At 40.5% G+C, this 23,039-nt stretch overlaps 1 long non-coding RNA gene across 8 annotated transcripts in view; it reads right to left on the bottom strand.

Annotated features, from left to right (window-relative positions):
* Window positions 1-22,295, bottom strand: part of LOC114012506 (uncharacterized) — a 36,793-nt gene extending 14,498 nt beyond the window's left edge. For 3 of the 8 annotated variants that reach the window (XR_003554985.2, XR_003554986.2, XR_003554991.2), the window contains exons 1-5: window positions 22,119-22,288; window positions 6,402-6,503; window positions 4,188-4,263; window positions 2,316-3,780; window positions 219-418 (exon numbers count right to left, since the gene is read on the bottom strand). This is a non-coding gene — a long non-coding RNA (uncharacterized LOC114012506). Of the gene's footprint in view, window positions 1-218; window positions 419-1,258; window positions 1,352-2,311; window positions 3,799-4,187; window positions 4,264-6,401; window positions 6,504-22,118 lie in introns of all 8 variants that reach the window. The other 5 variants (XR_003554994.2, XR_003554993.2, XR_008749171.1 and 2 more) reach the window with 5 other exon arrangements.
* Window positions 22,296-23,039: the final 744 nt, after the last annotated feature.

Raw genomic sequence — 23,039 nt, 5'->3', positions numbered from 1 at the left:
TTTCTCTCTACTCAATACCAACGGACATTAAGGAAATGCCTCTCCTCCCTTCAATGGTGCAAAACCTGCCCCCCTCTTCTTTTTTCATCTCTCTCAACACCGGAAACAAGCAACAACCCACCTGTCTTTTAATATATTTCAAAAGTCAAAACACTTTAGAATAAGCATGGGAACTGGAAAGAAAACTGTTGTGCACTGGTATACATACATCAACACACCTGCATTTCCTCTGATAAGCACCTTCTCATTTTCCAGAATCAAGATTTTTCCTTTTTCCCTTCCTTTGTCCTTCTTCCATTTAAACAAAAAACAAACAGCTTGCTGTGTTTCATGGTGGTCCTCTGGGTTTGCACCTCCTCTCCATCCTGAGTTCCTTCCAGACAGGCTTGTGTCCTCCACTTTAATTAAACAAGCTGCCCTGGGTAGAGGGAAAAAGACACCACGTGCTCCATGTTTATTTTGAAAAACAGCTTCAATGTTCTCTGCTCAGCCTCAAGAATGTGAGCACTTATTCGAAAAAGCGAGGTGAAAGGCTAGGTGCCAGTAAGAGAAGTGGGTGCTTTGGCTGAAACAGGGACCAGGGTTTCACCCACATCTCTCTCAGGAGTAATTTTAAACACTGAAAATAAATGTTATAGCTGGGCACTTTCCACAAGGAAGACTCCAGAATCCCTGCCAGCTCTAGAAATTGTCTATATTAAAGCTGTGCATTATCTTGTCAACATTTAGTATTCTTCTTTAGCAAGTCCATTAATATTAATGAAATTGTGTCTATGTTAGCCCTTTCTTGGATATGTCCAAGTCCAATGCTAATTACATTCTGAAGGAGGAAGCCGTTGCCAGACACAGCATGCGTCATGCGGTAAGGCTGAGTGCTTCCTCTCTTTTCAAGCTGTGCAGAATACAGGAGAGACCTATCTTTCTCTAGATATGCAGAAGAATTTCATGCCTAGGGTCTTTTACATCTCTCAGCTGCAGACCACCAGAGAATGTTGCTCTTCACTAGCTCTCTTGCTGTCTTTCCATTAGGATTCCTTCAGAACTTCCCTATTCCCCAACACTCTGCCCAAGAGGTATACTCATTTCCTGTATCATCTTAAAACTATGATGCTAGATCTTCCTGCTGTGATGATTTAAAAGCACCTTCAAAAGCCTCTGAATTCCTTTAAAAAAAAGTTCCAAGTTTATGTTTAAATATCTGAGACTGACTCAAACAACTCTCTTAAGGGACAACAGCAATATAAAGACTAGAGCTCACCTGCACTTGAATTCCTTCTGGCATATTCTGGCTTAATGGTATTATCAGTTCTGGCAAATGCTTCCTAGACAAGGAGAGCTTGGAGTTCATTTTCTAGTGTGTGGGACACCACAAAGACATAAAGCTCATCAGCCTTTGAACAAATTAAATTTGTGGTCAGAGACAAAAATAACATTGGTGAATATCCAAGATTGCCTTCATTCCTATAATATGTTTGGCCCATGGAAAAAGTAGAATATGGAGTGGTGTGCTATTTAAGTTAACAGATACCAGGGAACTTTCAGGATGATGAAAGCAACCAGTTGTTTCAAAGCACCAGTGTGCAGTGGCTGTACACTGACAGCATTGGGAACGAAACAGCTTTCTTCATCCCCTCTATCAAAGATGTAAATTTTTATGTCAAAGTCACCTTCATCAGGCAGTGTAGGATGGTAGACACATTAGCAGAGGAAGGAATCAATTCAGTCAATAAAGGAATTGATATCTGTCTATAGTTAGAAAACACCTTTTACAGAAAAGGCTGTTCTTCTGAACCGTTGAGAAATAAAAGTTCTACTGAGTTTCCAAATACACAGATACATGTATAATTAATATTGTCTAACTGCCAGACATTTAGAGTGTCTTAGGATTTTAAATGTTTTCTTCTTTTGTTCTTCCCTTCTCAGAGTGCATCTAACAGCCATGGAGAAAAGAACAGACACGTAAGAGAGTTATGAATTCCCTGTATAATGAGCAGGGGGCTGGTATACAAAGCTTCAAGTAGTGAATACAGAGACTACTCACTCACAGAATCTATTGAGCAGGAAAACAGGATTCAGTCTTCTCTTTCTGACCCATTGGTGGGTGGCAGGACAGCAGCTTTCTAGCTTCTTCAGCCATAAAGTGCAAATATTCATCCACATTCCCAATACTCCATGAGATTACTGGGCAGAAAGGCCTCATGCATGCAGAATTACTAAATAGGACATTCCAGGGGAGAGACCGGGAGATTTCCTTGTCTCCCAGAAATCTAGCTTCTGCTCAGAACAGGCAATGAAGCAAGAATGCACGTACTCACAGGCAGGATTTGTCTGCATCAGACCTCCCTGGCAGTGTTATCAGTCTCACTGGGCTGGAAGATGGGCTGCCTTCAGAGCTCAGAACAGTCTTCACAAGACAGCTTGGAACACACTGGCAGCACAGGCCCTCCTGCCAGAGGCTGCTCCGTGCTTGCAGGGCATCCACTGAATAATGGTCAGCAGGCACGCTTCAGGAGAACTAAACTCATCTTCAAGCTTCTGAAGCACATAAAAGAGATGAAACAAATCAAAGGGTACTTCCACGTCACCATCTGGTTGGCTGCAGAATGCACTTGATGCAAGTCTTCCAATTGTCTATGCATCTTGCACTGTGGTTCATATCACTGAGTAGTCTTGAAAAAATGCAAATTGGATTCCTTTTGGATCAAATCAACCAAAAGATGCATCCCAGCCACCACTGGGCATCTGGTCCCAAGGACTAAGAGCTAGGCAAAAGTAAAACCCTTGAAACCCCCACAGATCAAACATCAGGTTGTTGCACTGAGAGCTCCCCCCTCCAGATTGCCACACCTGCTAACGGAGCTGCAGGTAGTGTCCCAGCACAGACCAAGGACACCATGGAGGGCATCCATCAGGTGACAATCTGCTGATAGCAGTGACAAGCAAAGCCTGAGCAGGAGGTCCCGCTTTTGGCAGGGGGCTCAAGGACAAGAATGTGGGGAGAGGAAGACAGTGCGGAAAAAAAAGTGCTTAAGCTTTACGTTATCCACTGATTTTTCTCTTTTTGAGAAGTTCAAACAAAACAGGCAACAACTGTGCAGGAAGGCTTTCTTGGTGTTACGGATAAAATATTTTCTTAACCGTATAAAAGCACATCATTCCACAAAGAAACATCTAATTTTCGTTTTACCTATTCCTTGAAAAATGTTTTATTAAGGTGGGATTTACAGCATGAGACAAACTTAGTGGTATTATTCCAAGTAATCAGTTCTACCAGCAAACCAAACAAATAATGACCTATGAGCGTTTTGTTTACCACTAACGTCATCAAGAAGTGACAACGTTGACAAACAGCTTTGTTTAAATCTTTGAGAGTATCCATTAAAAAGCAAACCAAAAACCCCAGCAGACATAATCCATACTATCAATACTATAGGTTCTTATCCCTTCACCTTATCTCAGAAATAATTAGAAAAGATGTGGGTGTCATAGACAGGAGCTAGACATGACTTCATACAGAAGGGATGAGTGACTCCATATAGAAGTCAATATAGCCATTTCTGTGTAGAATTCCATCATGAAACACACTCCAACATACACTGACAACAAGCACAGGAAATGAAAAAGAAAAGGTGCAATCCTCTACAGCTGAAAGGCAGAAGACTTATCTTAGAAAAGCAGACGTATTCATTCCCTTGGTCTGAAGGTGTCTCATGTTTGCATCTTTTCAGTTCAGCTTCCAGTTCCACAGTCCTTTTCTGCCAGGTATCTGTCTCTTTTGGACTGCAAAACAAATTTCTTCTGCATCACCAGGTGACAGGTATAAAAGCAACAAAGGAAGAATAACTCTTAATTTTTGAAGAGAGGATGGGGGAAATGCTAGGATTTTTGTAACAGATGAAGAGGGGCCATGGAAGCAAAACAAAATTCAGAAGCGCCAACGGAATTAAGTTGAATTTTTATACAGTCTTGTTCCTCAGATTTACCTTGATCTTACAGAGCTTTTATAAATCTCCGTTTGTACCAGTAGAAATAGCAGCCTGAAATTAACAACATTACACTCTTCAAATGCAGCACAAGCAGCATGTCAGTACGCATCCCTGCTTGCTGTTTCTTGGAAGAACACAAGGCATATTTACCAAACCACAATTCTATTACAATTAGTCTAATGGCAAAAACTTTGGCTTTACCTTTCTTTCATTTGGATTTTCAAGTAATCCCTTTTTTTCTCCTTGGATTCTTCTGAGCATAAAGTGCACAGTTTGTCTTCAATTAAAACAGAAATAGCAGAAGATCAATAAAGATTTTCATCAGAATAATAGTAATAAAATCCAATGTCTCATGGAACTATAATTTATACTCTCCACGGCAGTGATTTTCTATTGATGAAGTCAGTAAAAGAGCTTCTTCATACGAAAGTTTCAGTTACAAATTAAAGTACAGCCTCATGAAAGCATCTGCCTGCAGAACTGGCCACGTTACACAGACTGAGTTACACTGCAGAAGTATTACCCATTAGACGGCGAGCTTTGTTCAAAATGCTTGACATCTGCTACAGCACCCAACTAATGTAACCTAAATAAAAAGGCCTACTATTATTTCCATACATGTTGTCACAGGATTATCAGAATCAGTCATTAGAGTAACTACACTAACACCACAGCATTGCATTAGCATTTAACAACACTATACCTCACCGTCGGGGTCACAACAACCCCACACAATGCTACAGGCTTGGAGAAGAGCGGCTGGGAAGCTGCCCAGCAGAAAAGGACCTGGGGGTGTTGGTTGACAGGCGGCTGAAGATGAGCCAGCAGTGTGCCCAGGTGGCCAAGGTGGCCAATAGCATCCTGGCTCAGAAATAGCGTGGCCAGCAGGAGCAGGGCAGTGACTGTCCCCCTGTACCTGGCACTGGTGAGGCTGCACCTGCAGCACTGTGTTCAGGTTTGGTCCCCTCACTACAAGACAGACATCGGAGGTGCTGAGATGTGAGGAGGAGGGCAACGAAGCTCCTGAAAGATCTAGAGCACAAGTTTTATGAGGAGTGGCTGAGGGAGCTGGGGGTGTTCAGCCTGGAGCGAAGGAGGCTCAGGGGGAGGCCTCATCAGTCTCTACAACTAGTCTCTACCTGCAAGGAGGCTGTAGTACAGTGGGGTAGGTCTCTTCTGCCAAGTAAAAGTGACAGGGCAAGAGGAAATGGCGTCAAGTTATGCCAGCGGCAGTTTACATTGGGTGTTAGGAAATATTTCTTCACTGAAAGGGTGGGCAAGCATTGGGACGGGCTGCCCAGGGAAGTGGTTCAGTCACCATCCCTAGAAGCATTTAAAACACGTGTAGATGTGGCACTTGGGGACACTGTTTAGTGGTGGACTTGGCAGTGCTGGGTTAATGGTTGGACTCAGTGTTAAAGGTCTTTTCCAACCAAAATGATTCTATGAATCTATGATTTAAGGGCTTTAACTGGTATTTAATATCCAGGCTCCAACCCAGGGTGAGAAGTAGTCATTGTTACTTCCAATTTCTGTCTTCTATTCAGTCATACTTCTTGCAACATACAGGGGAAGGACAGCATGTCATACCCAGTTCAGCATTATGCAATTACAATAACCTTTCTCTCACCTCCAAACCCTTAAGTGGCAAACCATTACTTACTAGCTATAGGCCAGTTAAGAGATGAGATTGAGACAGGAAAAAGCATTGTCTCAAAATAGCATTTAGGTGAGAGACCAAACTCCACACAAACACAGAGAAAAGGAAGGACGCTAGGAGCCCTTCTGGCACACCACTTTTTGCCTTGCTGGTGGCTTATCCATTTTTTAAATCAACAGTGACTTAGCAATTGTGTCATAAACAAACTCCTCTAGACCAGAGGATTTGAGTAATTGTCCACAGGAGTTAACAGTGCTGATGGTTGGTTCTATTCATAATTTCCCATGGAGCAGGGTAAGAAGCCTCTGATTTTTGCAACTTTTGCAAATGTCTGTGCTTATTACAAGGGAAAAAATAATAGCTTTAACTGTGTAGCATCAAGTGGAAGTTCTAATTGACAGTGAAGGCTCTAAGGCCACCCTTTTGCAGATCCAGGAAGAAACTATATCATACGCTTGCATACTGCCTACAGCTATATGCATGAGAAATGCATACCTAACTCACTTTTCACTGGTGATATTTTACAATTAGAAATAAAAGCATAAAGGTTTGAGAAAGTTGGGAGGAGTACTCATTTAAACCTATTCATTTAGATATACTCATAGGAAAATCAAGGACTTTAGATTATAGCATCTGGGTGAATTCACCTGCAAAAGCCGCCTATCTACCATGAATACATTAATTTTCACAATCTGCTGCAAAAACATTGCCAGGAACAGGAAAAAAATACCTACATTATACCTGACAAGCACTACCTTGAATTTGGGAGGTCTTCATAGTTTGATTTTTGATTCATCTCACTTTACAGACATAGCTTCATACTCAAAAGAAGTGATAAAAAGCAGTTTCCATGGGAGCTGAAAAGATAAAAGATGTGTGTAAGTTCTGATACTGACAAAGACTGTTCAACATCATTTCAGGGAATATGGAGCAACTTGCACTCTTTTCATATAACTTCCAAGGGTTTGTCTCATAAGCTCACTCAGATTAAAAAAAAAAAAAGCAGCAATGGCAGCAGTAATGCTCACAACAGAAATGTTAGGATTAGCTCATTATGGAAACCATTTTGGAGCCGAGAATGCTGAAGTGGAGAAGTATAAATTATCTTATTATTTCTACAGCACTTACTAGGAAAGTATTGGCTAGCACAAGGACAGAAGCACTTCTGCAGAGAAAAAAGACAAATGTTTTGCCATGATCTCCAGTGGATCATCATCATCCAAGAACCAAGTTCTGCTTCTTTAAAGAGGACAGCCCAAAAGGTCTTGTATTTCTGTGGGACTGCTTCTGACAGTAGCCTGAGTGGGGCTGGGCTGCTGTTCACTTCTGTATGGATGCCAAATGAAATAATGTTTCTGGAATCTTAATCTAAATTGTCATTGCTGTATGGGAAAGGTTTGCATATGACAAAATTATCATGATTAATTGCATCTACATAGCAAGAAGTACCTCATGACCACTGAGCCTGAAGCTGTGCTAAGAACTACACAGTATAAAAACAGTTCCCAAGAGTTTATAATCTTAAGTAATTATGGCAGAAAAAGCTACATTCTTATTACAAATAAGCCTTATAGGCACAGTATAATATATTTTAATAAGGACTTATCCATGATTCCAAACTGATTTTATCAGTGTTTTTACCATCTAATTCAGAAAAATATTACCGTGTGACTAATTCCACCCAGGGAAAAAGAAAAGGAATTAAGGACAGTATTTTTTTAATACGAATGGTACCTCGTAATCAACACTTTAGTATTTTATTAAAAATCCTGCTATTAGAGAAATGTCAAAGTCCAGATTCAAAACATACTTGCAGGTCTCCTTATTGGAATATGGTTTTCAGTAAACAAATATGCATTTTTAAGGCTTCTCTTAATATATTAAAAAAATACATCCCTTAGGCCAACAGTATCCTATATCAAACACTGAGGGGTACACTTCTATACTTGTAAAACTGCATTAGTAATTGTCTGTGCAGCCATCTGGTTTCAAAGACCTTTGTGCAGTTTAGGCCTTAAATGTGAAATTAAGGAATCTGAATAGATAAAATGAAGAATACAATATGTACAGTTCTGCAATCAAGAAGGAAATCAATACACCTAATATTTATAATATAAGGTAAAGAATTTCTACAGTCAGAAGTGGGAAGCTTGGAGCTTCCTTGAATAAAATTCCTGTCTATCTTGTATCATGAGTTTGTATCCTCAACAAGAAGAGAACAAAAATGTAGGAAAGTGTCCAAACCAAACTGAATAACCAACCATGTTGAAAATAACAAATATTAGGTATTCAGCAGGCACAAAGACATACTGACGATAAAGTGATCAGTTTAGATTACTTCTGAAAGTGATAAGGAAGTGTGATAATAAAAGACTTTGCAGCAGTAAAGATGGATTAGATCTCACAAAGCACACTAGAAAGATGACAGAAGTTCTTTGCACTTTTAACAGATCAACTCAGGGAAAGCAGAATTGAAACTGAGGTGGGAGGAATAAAGCCAGGTAGAAATCAAAGATAAACAATGAAAATAAACAGGTTTCAAAATTAAGCTAAAAACTTAAAATCCTACATGACCATCTACACTGATAATGGCAGCCAGTGGAACATAGGCCAGAGTGGGAACACATACAGACATCGCCACTCCCCAGGTAGAAGCAAAACCTGAAGATCTTAATGATTCTAAGAGGAAGTGCTAGGCAATTTCCATCCCAGACTTCTAGAAGAACTGCCATATGAAGTTAGAGATCTGGGAGTAAGCAGTGAAAATAATTTGGGGGTAGTATCATATGATGAGAGTTGCAAATATGGCAGCTATATTTAAGAAGTGAAGGAAAACAGGACACAATCAGCTGTGGATCTGTTAACCTAGCCTTGACAACATGCAAAGTTTAAAGGTATGTACTTTTACAAAAACAAAGATACAAAGTTTAGTATGAAAAATGAGATATAATGCAACACAGATTGGTAAAAGATCAGTTCTCCATGAACCAGGCATTTGCCTTCGAATAGATCTACTTTATTATCTATCTATCTATATAAAAACCACTTCTTAGCAGTCTGGACTTCAGAAAAGCACTTTGTATGCCGAGTTAGTTAAAAAGGGGGTAAGAATACTATTGTAGGATGGGACACAGCAAGCCAGGGAAAAGACATAATGGAAAGCATTAGGCTAAGGGAAGGTTGAAACTGATATAAGTTAATGGCCTTTCAAATAAATAGTGGAGAGAGTGAGGAAAGAAAAAGGAAAGAAATAGAGTGCTAATAGCACAGGTGGGGAAGACTCTGGAGTGGGAAGATAGCAGCTAATCTTTTAATTGCTACATTGTTTAGATTTGATACAGAGTTGCCCAATATCACACAACCATTTAAGAACAAAGGCAGGAATAAAACAAAAGAAAAAACCTTAACACAATTCCCTGTCCCTTCTAAGTGAGATTAATTGACGGATTTTTAACAGCATGTAGGCACCTAACTTCCACACCCTCAAAACACAAAGTTGAACCTTTTAGAAAGCAGCTAAGGGGCCCACACTCCCATTTACTCTATACAAGCAGACATTTAAAAGGCTACAAATATGCCTTACAGGTCACTAGCTACGAGGAGGCAGAAATATTTCTTATATTTTTCATGCATTTATCTAAACACAGGGGAGCCTGATGGCCAGTGTTCCTAGATGCTACAATGAAATAAGTTCACTAAAAATCCTGCCCCTAGAAACAAAAAAGAAATCAGTGTTTGTGAAGTCCTACCCAGATTCAATTTTACAGACAGTGTTAAATTACATATTTAAAGACTTCTGTTCAACAGCTGATATTCCTGATCTAAACAGCATCACGGACAAAATAAGATTTCAGTATTAATAGCAATTACCGCTCTTCTGGAACGATAAAGTGTTAATGCACACACACAAACCAAACTAGCATTTCAAAGTGCCATGAGAAGAGATTACATCATTACTACAGACCATCTGCTAGGAATAACACAGAATAACAGATGATGAGCCAAGATCACTTCTGGCAGAAAAGGATAGAGGTCCACTAACTTCAGGAAATTTATCCCAATGTTCCTGTATGTTACAGATTAATAAGATGACACACATTACAGACTAGTAGAGGTGAAACAAAGTTAAAACCACAAAGATTGATATAGCGTACTCAATTAGAGCAATTTATTCTTTTCACTACAAATATATTTGTAGATGCTAAAAATCAAGACTGTGACAGCTACTCACATAAGTCAATATGCTAAAAAAGTAGGGTATTTCTGCAGAGATAAGAAAGAACATATGGTCCTTACTGCCAGCTAAGGGTCCTTTTTAAAACAATTTTCCTCAATCTGATTTGCTTTACAATTACACTAAATCCTGCCATGATTGCTCTTCTAGAGCACTTACAGAATTTGGCTTCCCTTAGAGATGTATTTTTCCTTCTCCTAGTTACCGCCTTTATTATTGATTTTTAGATAATCCCTGCAGTTACTAGAAAAAGGTTTTGGCAAGTTTCCCTAGAGGCCTGCAGATGCCTATTACCCTTATCAATAGACCATCCTTTCACCCCCTTAGCTACCATCCTCAGTTACTAACTGGTTGACTATGCATATATTCTGTTCAGAGAGCAGCAGGGAGAACATTTAATATCCTCTCTCTAACAAACAAGAAAGGCAACAGCTGCTGGCCTCAGCAGAGGGTCTGCTCAGGGAACCTGTCCCAGAGAGAAGTCTGGCTGGACCCAGCTGCGGAGAACTAAGCAATTCCCCCTCCCCATGGCAAAACGTGCTGTAAGAAATTTGGACCATTTTATCCTCTCCTTATTGGAAGGTTATTGTACTACTTGAAAAACCCTTTTAACCAGTGCAGAAGAACTGTAATCAGAAAAGTATTTTCATTAACATCTCTGACACAGAGAGGTCATATCACAGAAGGGGAGGGGGTTCTTTTGTCAGAGAAATAACACACCGAATATTCTGTTAACAGAATAGAAACCACAGCCCTGAGGACAGGGCTGCTAGCATGTAAGCTGCTTTCTGAGAACTAATTGATTGGCTAAACTGAGAAGAAAAGCTTAATGAAACCTTTTAGAGCTATTAGCATAAAATTCAGAACTAATACCCAACTCGGGCTGCCTGTGTTGTATGGGACTCGGACATGCCTGCTGCTCCAGAAACCGGGGTAACCAGAGGCACTGCTTACCGCGGGGGGTGGCTACATGACTGTCAATGCCAATTTTGTTAGGTGAACAGCCACTATGCTTAAATTTCTTATTTTAGCATTTGGGGGTGGGGGTGGGGGTTGTTTTGTTTTCAATGTATGGTTTGAGAAAAACATCAACTGTAGATTTTTATATTTTTTTTAAGACAGAGAAGGAAGAATTTTATTATAGTCCCCAATTCTTCCTCCAAGTGAATGCCAAATCTCAGAAACCACAAAGCAAATACAAGAATGTCAAAGCCTATTAAACATAATTCAAGCATTTTTCCTTTTATTTTTTGGGTTGGCAGTCCTGTTCAAAAATGGGGCATTTACACTTCAGAGCGAAAACAGAGAGAAAGACTGAAGGGGTCCAGAGCTCCTTTGAAGAAAGGAGTTGTGCCTTATCTCCTTTAGCTCCTTTAAAGGGAGCTGTGCTCTCCTTAGTCTCCAATTGCTCCAGCTGCCACTCAGGAGAAGGGACAGAAATGCTCAGGGTTAAAAGCTTCTCCCCTCCCTCCAGCCCAAGCAATCAGGAGATAAGATGACATAAACTCAAACCATGGCCCCAGGCCAGCCCCTTAAAAGGCAGCCAGAAGCGTTTAAGGAAGATCGCTGGTGCTAGGACCTGGCTGCTGCCCATCTCCGACAGCAGTCGCTGCAGTCCCAGGGCTGCACGAACTGCTCAGCACTGCGGGAACTGGGAGTGCCGGGCTCTTCTCATACTGGGCGGATCCAACACTCGCTATCGGTAATTTTGCTGGCTCTGTTCTTGTCCCAGCTTGCTCGGGTTCAGCAAGGCTGGTACAGGGCTAGACTGCAGTTGAGCAAATACCCTTGCAATTCAAAGCTCCTGCTTTTGTTCTGAGATGAGGAAAACTGCTATTTTTCCACGAGCACGAGGTACAGCCAAGGTTGCTCTCTGATAACGACTGATTAGAATTGAGTGTAATGGAAAGCGGAAGCCTGCTGTTTTGGGGCTAATTCGATGATTGATTTATACCCGTTAAACAGGTGGTAGAACTTCTGGCTGCTAGTTAAAGATTTTTCCCCTTTACTGCCACAGTATCCCACTATATGACAAATATTCACATTACTTGTTATCACAAATGCACGTAGTTACCTGGCAGGAGTATCTGCAAGTAGCCAAAGGTCAAGCAGAGCCATCTGAACTAGCTGGTCACTGAGAAACTGTCACCAGGGACTGAGCCAGCTGGCAAGATCAGTGGAATTCCTACTGCTGCTCTGTGGATTCACATGAAAAAAAGGAGAAAAAAAAAAAAAAAAAAAAAGCCCAACCAAACCAAAAAATAAACAACCCAAACCAAAGCCAAAAAATGAAAACAAATCAGCCCAGGAGATCAAACAGGCATTTCCCCCCATGGTAAAATTCTGTGTTAATTCATATATTAAAAAAAGTAAGCATCTAACAAGAGAATGAAACAACAGAATAATCACTGGTGCATGGAGATGTTTTTGAGTAAATCCCATGCAGTTTTGTTTTCTACCCAAAATAAAAACCTCTGGCACCCTGGGGATTAGAAACAGAAAAGCTGACAGATTTAACTCTTGCAGCACAAGTGGTTTTACTATAACATGATACCAACACGATAAGACTGAAACCTGATCACAGTGTGACTCTCATACATTAGAATGTGAATCCCATTACTATCCAAACACCAATAGTTAAAATGACAATTCGTTTCCTACCACATATCTGTTAAAAAAGTCTTGTATGAGAAGAGGCTCTTGGTTTATTTATAGGCAAAACAGCTGTTTTCTGCATTCCACAACCTAGGCTGAGGTCTGCTCCAAGTCCTGCATGTACCGAGACTGCCTGAGTACAGAGATACCTTGTGTGGAAGTGAAATGTGGAGCTCCTTTCCAAAGCAGTGAACAGTGCCTTTTTCACTGTGTGCTGACACCTCCTACAGAACATAGCTTTAATGGTGATTTTCTTTAATCACAAGAAAAATGATCCATTTTTGATGGTGGTGGCAGACTAACCCAGGTCTGGAACTTGGTTCATTTTAGAAAACAAAGTAGAGAGAGACCTTTCACATCTGTTTTCCTCTCAATTTCCCTCCTGAAATGCTCATTAAATATATAAATGCAAAAGCAAATAATAGCCTCCAGTCAAATTAGCTCATTCATCTAGATAAGATGAAAATATGTTCCTCATCTACACACTGAAATGATTCCGCTAATATCATCCATGTACCCACATGCAGTAATTTTTTTATTACGGCTCACGTTCTTCTATCCTACTGTACTGTTAGGTGCAGCACACCCAGTTGTGCATCTGCCACTTTGTAACTGAAGTGTAGAGCATTAGGTACTTCTGTTGGTTAACACTGGGTATGTGAATGTCTGTTGGTACAAACAGGCAACCACCACCACCACCCATATTGTTGCATATACAAATCCCTCCTTTATAAAGATCCACAAACGATGAGGACTTTTTGGTGTGATCTATTTTGTTCTCAAGTGATAATATTCATTGCAACCAGAAGTTTTCAGCTCTGTCTAAACTTTTATCCTCATATGGATTCACACTCCTATAGCATTGAAATAGTCTACACTTCTGCCCTCTTATAAGTTAATAACCTTTTAGAGGAGTTTTACATAATTTATTTAGATTCATTATTGCTTTTCTCTCATAAAAGCCACTTCATTTAATACAGCTACCCCTTTCTTAATGTTTTCCTGTCTAGAAATTGGGGGGGGGGGGGGGGGCGCACACATGTCCTGTTCTGACATCATTATCAACATTTTGCCAAGCAGCAGCCAGTATCTACAGTCTTGCCATCAGTCTCATGCTGGAGGAGAAATCAACGATGTATTCTAGATTGCTTTGCTTTATATGCATGCAGGCTACAAAAAGTCAAACATAAGCAAGCAATTCCTTCTCCCAGGAATTCCAGTCTAGTATCTTTGGCTGGTTCCCCAAGGCCAAAAGTAAATCAAGAAAAGACTCAAAGATCAAGACAGAATAAGGCTTCCTATGACTTACACCATTTCGGACAGGACCTCTACACAGTCCTGAATAATCCCAAAAGAACTATCAGCACAATACATCTTCCCAAAACAGAACATTTACACACTAAGTAAAAGAATGTGAAAGACTGGCCGTCGCAATTTGGACTCTTCAAACACATTTGGCAATGCTCGTCAGTCCAGTTAAAACTGCTCTGTAGTTTACAGGGGAGCACAAAACTCATACAAAGAAGCAGAAAATGATACATGCACACATTGAGGTATTAACGTTGATTAAATGATCAGTTTAATTAAACTAGGCAAGTTTAAGCACAGACAAGCCCTGCAGTGTATTTCTACTGAACACATAAAAAAAAAACTGGGGGGGGGGGGGGGGGGGGGAGACCCACTAAGTTTTAACTCTTTTTTTCCCTCCCTCCCCACTTCATTGCCCAAACATACTCATCTTGTTGCTCAGACGGCATGCATGGTTTGTGCTGAGCCATTCAGATATTACAACGTAGTTGTTGGATAGGTCTGCTGTAGGCATTTTCCTACGAAACATAGTATCTCCCTACACGTAAGCCAGCACAGCCTTCACTACTACTCATGGCCTTCTTGCTTTGACAGCCAGCAGGTGCTTCAACTACTGGCTGGGCTAAGCCTGTACTAAATTGAAGTGCAGACTGAAGCAGTCCCCAGCTGGCTCCACAACTGATACGGCAGGTGAGGGAGTGACAGCCAACTTTTCACAGCCCTCCCCTTATGTTCTGAGCGTAACTCTGCTGAGCATAAGCCATGCAAATTGCAGAATGTGGCTCCAAGGTTTGTAAACCTCAGTTTAATCATACGTAGCATATCCAAACAGGAGCTCTGTATGTCTTTTTCTTCTCTTTGTTTTCTCTGCTTTCTCAAAAGCTGTAACCAACGACTTGGCTCTTGTTTCATGCAAGGCTGCCAGCTTCTATAAACAGACTCAAAACCTGGCAATCAGTATGCAGAATTCTGGTTGCAATATCTCTGCTTTGCTGTCTATTTTTGTAGATGCTTATTTCAAATGCTTGCAAGCCAAGGGTTTTTTCCTTTGGTTAACTATTCCATCTTAAACAGTATATAAGATAAATGCCTTCAGAAAAAGATTCCAACTATCCTTCAGGTGATTGGTACTACATGAAAGGGACTTAAAAAGAGAGTTTTTCTTTCTGTCATTGCCAGATTTGCAAGTCAGTATTCTGCACACAAAAAAACATGCTCATTTACTCAGTTCCCTTATCTTCCTCCTTTCAGTCTCTCAGCTGATACCAGGCATGCCAAGTTCATGGTGATTCCCTAATGCTGCGCTGCTGCTCACTAACTCTTCCAAAGGAACATTCTCTACATCTATTTAGCAAGATGGCTTTTAAAAATAGGAACACAAAATCCAGTGCCGAGTTCAGGATAATTATGGGAGATACAGCAGGTGCAAGTATTCTCTTACACAGCATTTTCTGATGACATGACAAAGAAAAACTTTATTTTCAAGGGGCTTAGAGGGACTTTTCAGGGTACTTCTGTTGTACAGCTTTTGAGAACTAGAGTAAACAGCCTCCTGTAAAGAAGCGTGGCCAAGCTAATAAGTGGAAGTGTAATTTCCGAGTGATGTTCAGCCTGCTTGATAAGCCAGACAGCATTTTTCTCTCAAAAATTCACCAGGATCCTGTCAGAAGAACAACCTAGATTTGCACCACAGACCACTTGGCCCAGAATTCAGGCTCCTAGTGCCTCCAAGGTCTAGGACTCAGGACCTTCATTCCTTGGCTGAGGTAAGTACTAAGCCTTCGCTACATGATCTTCGAAAGCTACTGCTTTAGTCCCTGCCTGAAGGGAGACAAGACAGCCAGGAGCAATGCCATAAACTTTTTTTGATATGACATAGCATAGGAGGGACTAAGAATTCCCAGGACGGATCTACCGTTCCAAGGGGAACAATCATCATTTTGCAGTGGCACCCGAAGTCTGTAAATTCACCCCAGTGTTTTCTGGATAGGGCAACCAAAATCCCTTTCATCCCATGAGTACTAGAAAATGTTTTTGTTTCAGTTTCAAAAGGCCAAATTACACCAGACAAGACTGAGCTCTCTGAAAAGGGCCAGGAAGGTGTCTGCGCCTCCTTAGTTGCACCTTGTCCCCAGACTTCCCACTTTCATCCATTTCTCACTGTCACAGAATTCCCAGTTGAAGACAGGGAATTTGAAGACAGTAAATGTTTGATAAGTGGAAACAAATGCAGATAAACCACATCTCAATTTAATCTGTGATTTACTGGAATTTGGAGTGGGGACCAGACACATAGCCTTACATGCATACATAGCCCTGTATTTTGATTGTGTGATAATTCCAGAAGTCAGCTCATGGTGTTTATACTCTAAAATATCATGGAATAACTTTTGTGGATAAGAAATATGTTACTGTTTAATCTGATTAATTTTTTTCCTCTTGCCTGATGCTGAATAAATTATTTGGAGATCAGCTTTTAATTTTCCAGCACAAGAATTTTTCATATTATGGAATTTAACACATTAATGTGATGGTTGGTTGATCCTGTTGAACCTATTTCAAATCCAGCCAAATTCAGTCTAAAGATTTATCCACTTTGCAGTTAGTTTTACACATCCGTTGGCTTTTTCTGTTCCACAGCAGAAGCATTGGGGAACATGTTTCTTCTATGCAGAAGCAGACAAAAGCTTTTAACATAAAATAAGAGTTGCAACCTCCTCTCTTAATGAAAAGACAGGATCCAATTTTATATTATAAGTGCTGTCCATTTGATGGGTACGCAAGTTCCAGCAGTAGCAGGTGCACAAACTGGGAACCCTATCTGTTTCAATCCTGACGGCATTTCTGGCATATCCACTATCTTTGATCAGATACCCCTGCAACTTGTTATTTCCAGTGCTGCAAAGCTGTAGCTCAACAAGCCATGCTTAAACCTCTCCACTTCCAAGAGATGCTCTCCTGACTGGTAACTCTTCACACCTTTCATCCTTCCCAGACAGGAAGCACTTTGTCTTTGCTACAGCAAGATGTAACCCAGTCCTTTTATGTCAGTCTTTGTGCTGGCTGAACTGCTCACCTGATATCCCTCCAGGGAGCTAGTTCAGGAAACTAAATGGTCAGCAACAAGTCCCACAAGAACTTTTCTGCCAGTTAGCTCGCTAAACTGTCCCACTCTTCTTCCAAAGCTAGCACAAGGCAGGGGATGAGCCCTCTCAGGGCAGTTAGCCATCCACATATCCATATATAGCTACAAAGCAAAATTTAATCTCATAATGTGGAAGCACTCATACCTCGGACCACTCCTCAGAGGGCCATCCACCACCTTCAAAAGGCAATACACTAGATAAAGTCACCTTATGCATTCTCTCATGTGCATCTTTCTTTTGTCCTGTCTTGGTGTGCGCTACAAAGAATAGTAGCACTGAAAATATTAGTGTGTGCTTCATAGGCACTATTGAATTTGTTATGCTGTTCAAAAGGCTCACAGATAGCAATATACAGCAAAAGGCTTCTGGCTGAAAAAAGAAACCTGGCAAAGGGAAAACGATTGCCTGCTGAAGTGTGAAAGATTTCTACCATAAAATAATAAAGGTGTCATTTTCAAGTAACAGATTAGTACTTCAGAATGTAGTATAAATGCTATAAAAGACTACTCAAAAGAAAAAACCAGAAATTTTCCCAGGTGTTGACAGTGAATGTAAGTAATTCACACAGCTTTTCCGTCTAACCTCTTCCTCACAGTTTCATTTTCAGAGACCTCAAAAACCTTCTTACTGCAACATTTTAGGAACAGAAGTCTTATCTATTACAGCACAATAAAACATCAAATCTAAATCAAGCTCAGCTACACTTATTTTACTATCAGGTACAACAATGCTGCAAGCTAAAAATTTAGAAGCAAGTTTTGGAACTAAGACAATGCCTATTTGTAAACAATAAATACAACCTAATTATGTAATTGTTTCCACAGTTTTCTGGAATGCAATCTGCCTTCCTAGACTTTTTTTTTTCCCCAAACTGTATCAAGTAGTAGGAAGTTCTTAGTCTCATCTTTCAAGCTAAACAAAATGCACCAAAATAGTCTCAAACTACAGATCTATTTTTTTTTAATGACAGAATGATTTAGACACATCACTGATTTTCTAATTCCTTGTGCTTAAAATATTCTGTTGAACTACCCAGAATTCAAGAAGTTTTAGAGATGCCGGATTTACTAATGCTGGCACAAAGGCAAAAAGCCAAAGCCGCCCCCTCTAGACTTAAGAAGGTCAAACAAGAATAAACACAGCCAAGAATTAGTCCAGAAATTTGGAATTAGATGATGTACAATCCAATCTTAGCCTCATTATAGTCATTATAACACAACTCCCATCCGATGTCTTCAGCAGGTACAGGGGGTTCACCTTTCCCCCAAAATATCTTGCTTTAGGCTCTAAACACTCAAGTTTCCAGTGCTGCAAAATACTGAATCTCAAATCCAGCAAAGCAAATTACTAAATACTTCTGCAGGACTGCTCTGCTTAATGTTGGCAGCCAGCATGCCTGGAGTATCAGACATTTCTCACTCTCTTTCATTTCCTTATTTGACTTTGCTGACCCCAACTGTGATATGGTGAATCACATCTTGTCCTCAGGCACTCCAGTTCTACCCAGTCCTTACTCTCACAGACATCCCCACCCAGGCTGGGGGATTTATTTAGAGGCACAGGGGTTCAAAGAGTTTTTGCACCTTTCTAACAAAGAGATTCACTGTAACCTGCAGGTAATCTTTGATCAGCAAGACAATTCTCCTGAAGTTCCTAGCCTGCTTCACAGATTACTCATGCTGTGAACTCGATTGATCATTCTGTTGGCAACCTTAAAAGTTTGTATAAGTAGCAGTTCTACTCAGCTGGTAAGCCTGCCAATGGACAGAACTGACCCCAAGAACAGAGTCCAGTTTCAAAAGAACTCAATTGTCACTGTTAGTCCATCAACAGCAAATCCAAATATTAATTTAACATGCATGTTACTGAAATAACCTGATAAGCATTAGTATACAGGCAGGAATCAGTGACTTAAATTATATTTGCTCTTCTAACACATCTAGTGGAAGCCTGAAATTATTTTGCTAGCTAGAGGCCTCTCTTGTGTTGAAAAATAGCTGTAAAAGAAAATTATTTTGATTCCTCAGCACCAAGTGTTTAAGATTGTTTACAAATAATTGGTAAATCCTAACGACCTAGCACAATACCTTTCTATTATTTCCAAGCAGTTAATGCCAACACTTTCAGAAGCGGCTCTTTTTTTGGTGCATTTTTTTCATCCAGCTTTTACAATCTATTGCTTTTCCTTGTTCTAGACACTTGAAGTATGCAAAAAAGATTAGCCATAGAAATTTAGGTGTTCAAAGTGAGGGGATCCCTCTGAAATTTTGGATGTAAAAGACTAGCACATGTTCAGAGCTATTTAGTATCCTTACTGTTGGATTTTCAAAATACTGTTATTCTGCTCCTCTATTCTATAGTGCCTACTACACCATAAACACTCAAAATAACAACTGACAGTATAAAGTGTTTCCCAGAACAGGTGCTATTTCAACTATTCAAAATTCCTTTAAAGACTATCCAAATGCCACTCTCCTCTTTAAAACAACAAGTTTTTCAGAAGTGCTTCAGTAGACAACTGATGTCTCTCCAAAGGGGATTCAGCCTTTCAGCAGATGGTGTTTAGTTAAAACACAGCAGGAAGGACAACATATGTAATGATCTTTACTTTGTTGCCTTTCTTCTTACAAAACATTCGTCCTGTCTAAAAAGGAACAGTCAGAATTGCACAAAAGGCTTAATACCTCACATTAAACTAGGATAAATTATACTGCCTGCTAAGCAGCCACAGACAAAGGAAGTTTGCGCAATGGATATCACCAAACAAAACCAAACGGGTGTGCTGTCAAATTGCTGCGCTTGTTCGGGAAGGGAGAGCAGTGTGGATGGCAGTTTCTCCAAACTCACTCTCAGCAGAGGCCCAGTACAAAACACACTGAGGACATGGAAAAGGATCCTGAGGCTTTGGATGAACCCTATGAGACTCTGAATTATGGCACAGTTCTTGGATTGTGACTTGCACTTAAACAGCAATGCCAGGTAAATGCTGCCAGGCTGTTGTGGTGTCACTCACCTGCAACAAGGTCTGCCAGAGAGAGTAAAGAGGAGACCCATCTGCTTTTGCAGCCACATGCTGTTAGAGCGGGAACACCTGTGCCTGCATAGATATCCCCATAGCCTATCCTAACACTACATTAAACAGCAAATACACCTTACTTATTAGGCTATTTAGAAACAAAATGACAACATGCATGCAGCCTAAACCAGAGCAACATCTGTGATTTGTGGCAGTTCAACACAATGGACTTACTGCCAGACTCAAAGGCACTGGGCTATGTGGCAGGGAGCAGGAGCCAAGCGTCCCTGTCACTTTGGAGTGCAGCACAGGGTGGGGGTGGAGCGGGGCGGGCGAGGAATCTATGCAGGACAGCCCACCCTCTATGCCAGAGCTGCTGCAGGTGTGAGGGCGGAATTTTCTTTGCTAGGGTGCTCCAGGAGAAGGAGGGGATAGCTCAGAAGCAGAGATTAAATAGCTTGTTTGCGACTCGGCAAGTCAGTAGAGCAGCCAGACCAACATCATGCCCATTGCCCTATTCTGCTGCAACATCTGCTTGTGACAAGAAGATATATATTGCAAGCTATGATAAGCAATGTTTGCATTATCCTTGCCAAATAAAAAAAAAATTAAAAAAAAAGGCAGCACGACTTGTCCCTGATGAGAAAAATAAATCTCTCAAAGATGGGCATTTCAAGACCTGCATTCTCACATCACCATCCTGGTTTCTGGAATAAATATCATGGTATATTAAAGAAGCATTTCCTGGAGACACTGTACCAGCAGTTACCTGCATGTTTAGTATGTGAACTACAGACACTGAGGAAGGGGAGGTATAGCAGGCAGAAAACAGTGTACACAATTTTGTATGGGAGGCTAACGAATAAGAGCTGGTCATGTTCTTGTTATGAAACAGACAGGATATACTTCAGAGTATATATGCTTTTTAGCTCCAAAGAAAGCAAATAATATATATGCTTGTCAGCAGTTTTAATGCAAAAAGACTTGAGAATGTTACGAACAACTAAAACAGCTGATACAGAATTACTGCAAGTACATGAAAATGTGGACACTACCAATTGGTGGAAATTTCCAGATTCAGATCTTTCTTCACCCAGATAAAGCCTGCCTAACAGTCAGCAACAAACTAAAAAACATTTCAAGTTTTCCTTCTCCCAGCTGTCACCTTAACATTGGTAGACAAACATGTATTTAAGCTATAGTGCCAGCAAACGTATTTTCTCCAGATGCTCTGCTTATTTTCTGAATAACCTCTTAAAAACAAACCAAAAGGACTACATTTTAAGGACAAATAAATAACCCATTATTATTATTATTATGCAGGTTTCCTATACGCCACTGATGAGGGTAAACATCAAATTCCATAGAGGAGGAAGAGAACTAATAATACACTTTTCAGCACTTACCATACAGAATTTTTATTGTAGTGAGGGAGAAGAGCAGCAAATTTCAGAGTACAAAATGGAAGGCAATTTAAAAATGTTTCAAAAAAGGGCTAATTACACAGATATTTGTATTTGCAAGCCCCTCCATGCTAGCATTGAGTCACTCCACCCAAAAATACAGATCCCACTTCCCTAGTATATCCACTTCCCAAGCTCATCTTTACTTTTGCATACTTACTTATCAAAGGCCAGTAACTCTTCTGCTGGGTGTAGAGCTGCAAGTGAAATACATTTGTCTTATCTGTTCTAAGTTCCCAACCAAACTAAAGTAAGGATTTTTGGAACCATCTCTTTATGAAATCACATGAAAGGGATATTCCCATTTGCTTTCAGATTTAACCAGGGATCTAACTGAAGCAAAGGAAGTTTTCAAAGTCTGGCCCTGTTGCCACTGAGGAAGAAAATGGACTCATTATCCGTATGCAGTTCAGACGCTATGAAGCTGAGCAGTAAGAACAGGAGCAGTCTATCTGCAGGAAGAGCTGGAGGCCAGGTGCAACTAAAACTAGCTCTAACCCACCCATTCCTCCCAAGATTACACCTTTCATGGAAGGTCCTGTGGAACAAGGTAAAAAAGAGCAGAGAAAAACAGATGCCAAGAAAATAAAGACATGGACACATTCTTACTTTGCAAGCATTCCACCACACAATATACCTAAAAAACATACCTCACCCCCACTGCAGCTCTTCCTACCAGATGCCATCACAAGTGTTTTACCTTCACAAAGATTAATTGTGCAGTGCAGCTAGAGTCTGAGCTCACAGCATGCTCACATCCCAGGATCTCTATGCTTACCACTGAACGATGCAACAGGCTGATTATCCTGTCCCTCCTCCCGAGCAGTCTGAAGGTAGCAAAGATCTGTGTAAACTCCTACAACAAACATCTGTCTCATTACAGGCTTGGTGAATTATTAATTGGTTGAACGGTAGAGATGGCAGCAAAAGTAATGATTATGGGAAAACATCAGAAAAAATAAATCTCTAATAGCTACAGATTTTTTTTTTAAATTTGAAATTGATCCATGAACACGCACAATTAAAAAATTAAAGCAACTCTAAACTACTATCAAATTTTTGCACCCAACAAGTTCTGTTACAGTCAAATCAATGATAGCTGCAAATGTCTGGAGAATGAAAATTACACAACTTCAATAAAATTTCTATGCATGGGTACTCACCAAGGAACAATAAGAAGTATGTTGAAAGTACAGGGTCTGTCATTGACAGATCTCTTCAAATAAGTAGAGCAGTACATTTAAAAGCGTACATCCCTCACAGGAATAGGCATTGCTCCCTGCAAACAGAAACAGGACTCACTGTGGACAACAAGACCCTTGCAGCTACTGGCAGGGCAAGGATGGCTCCCTTGTGGGCGGGAAGTGGGACTGGGACACTTTGCGGTCCCTAAGAAAAGGCAAAGACCTAGAGCTGCTGGACTTGTGTGGAGATGAGTGGGAATTCACTCAGCAAAATGCAAGCCTCCCTCTCCAGTTATCATTCCCTCATTCCCCGTAACTGGTCCCCTGCCTCACCAAGCCAGGGATGTCCCTGGGACAGCGGGATAATTTATGGTTCCCTCTGTGTAC

This window comes from Falco peregrinus, chromosome 11 (assembly GCF_023634155.1).
Source record: "Falco peregrinus isolate bFalPer1 chromosome 11, bFalPer1.pri, whole genome shotgun sequence".
Lineage (NCBI taxonomy): Eukaryota > Metazoa > Chordata > Aves > Falconiformes > Falconidae > Falco > Falco peregrinus.
Note: the sequence above shows the minus strand (reverse complement) of the source record. Positions and strands in the feature narration are given on the sequence as shown.